Genomic DNA, 1,755 nt, shown 5'->3' on the forward strand with positions numbered 1-1,755 from the left:
TTTTGTGTAGCCCTCAAACTTACACTAAGATTTCAAAGAGATGTACTTTAAAAAAGCACGGGGTAATATATAAAATCAGTGGCAGAAAGTTTCATTAAGCACCAGGAACTAATTTTTGTCACCCCATACTCATTTTGTAGGTAAGTTTCAATAACCGGCAAGGCACATTTACATATATTCCAATGAATAGTTATTGACAAATTTTAAATTACACTCTATGTCCCAGCTAACCCAGTAACTGACATACAACATACTAAAATGGTTTATTAAGATAACATAAAAAACCAGTTAATGTGAAACATACAGGCTATTGGCAACCACTATTCTAAAATTATGTAAGTACAAATAAACATACTGAAATGTGTGCAATTCTAAGTTTTTAAACCAGAATATCTGTATACTAACACACATTTATATTAATGACACATAAAAAAAATAAAAACTTTATTACAAAAATAAGTTACACTCGCCTCCAGCTTACAGTATAAAACAATTTTATTTGCAGGAATGCAAAATGATTGTTTGTCATGAGCATTTTGAACATATGACATGTCTAAATTTTGTTAAATTTGCATTTACTGGGGGAACTGGTGTGTATAAAACCCTAAGTATAATAAGCTCTGGTCTTCATTGTGGTGCCTATTGGGTAGTGATATAACTGCAGTATCCCTTTGGGGAAGGGAAAAGGGATTTCTTTATACCAAGTCCTAATTAAACTATAATTTCACTTTTGACTTTAAGCTATCAATTTTGGACTTGGCCAAAAAATTTTTGAGGGTGATTCAATAGAGGATGCTTCACCACTGAACACTCACTGTCATCAAGGTGCTTTAGAAAATTAAAAACATAGCACAAATGATTGTATTCTAGTCTACAAGTTATCATGACCTGCATAAGAAATGGAAAGCTGATTCACGTTTTTGCAGTGATCAGCAATAAGAAATGCACTAATGAAACATACCTTTTACCTAAAAAGCTAAACTACAGCCATATACTAATCTCTATGATTTATGAAAAAACTTCAAAATATCCAAATGTCAGGCTTCTCTGTACAACTGTCAGTTTTAGTCTGACTTTTTATAAAGGGACACTGCAGTATTTAGTACAAGTTCGGATGCACTTTTTTGAACATCTGATGTCTTACAAAAGTAACATCTTCCTAAACTATTATACATCCAAATAACTACAATATCTGAAGAAGCAAGGCTGCTTTTTCAGCCACAAAATACGACAAAAGCAAGGCCTGTTATGATGGTCATGAGGAAGTCTTACAAGCCTCTGAAACTAAAGGCAATTAAGAATGTTACATTTGGTATATTAAAATCTTACCCTCATATCATTTAACAAGCCTTGCTTTTATCTACAAAGATTTTTCTATGTACAGTACAGACAGGGTATAGTTCAATCCTCTGCTACTGAGGTAGTTAACCAACCCTTTTAAAAAAGGTTCTGAAAAGAACCACTATCTGGAATGCCTGACTAACCAGCTCTGATGATTACACCTGAAACTGCTTATCTGAACACAATTCAAAAGTGATTATTATAAAAAAGACAATCATGATTAACCTTGGTGAGCAGAAATAAAATTTAAGGATGCCAACAATGGTATTCAACTATGCCACTGCAATAAAATTTAAATGCACAAATTCAAGAGAATATTTTAGAAAACCACTGCTGGGATCCTTAATTTAAAAAAACAGGGGAAAAATCTACTTAGAGCAGATTTTTTAAAGAGAAGAACTTTATTCTTTATTA

The 1,755-nt window shown here is 32.4% G+C and overlaps 1 protein-coding gene across 2 annotated transcripts in view; it reads right to left on the reverse strand.

Annotated features, from left to right (window-relative positions):
• Window positions 1-245: 245 nt before the first annotated feature.
• SYNCRIP (synaptotagmin binding cytoplasmic RNA interacting protein) overlaps window positions 246-1,755 on the reverse strand; it is a 31,555-nt gene continuing 30,045 nt past the window's right edge. For both annotated transcript variants that reach the window (XM_081094394.1, XM_081094392.1), the window contains one exon: window positions 246-1,755. This exon is cut by the window's right edge and continues 323 nt beyond it. The gene's annotated coding sequence lies outside the window, so the exon portion shown is untranslated.

Source organism: Myotis nattereri (assembly GCF_964212035.1).
Source record: "Myotis nattereri genome assembly, chromosome: 6".
Classification (NCBI taxonomy): domain Eukaryota; kingdom Metazoa; phylum Chordata; class Mammalia; order Chiroptera; family Vespertilionidae; genus Myotis; species Myotis nattereri.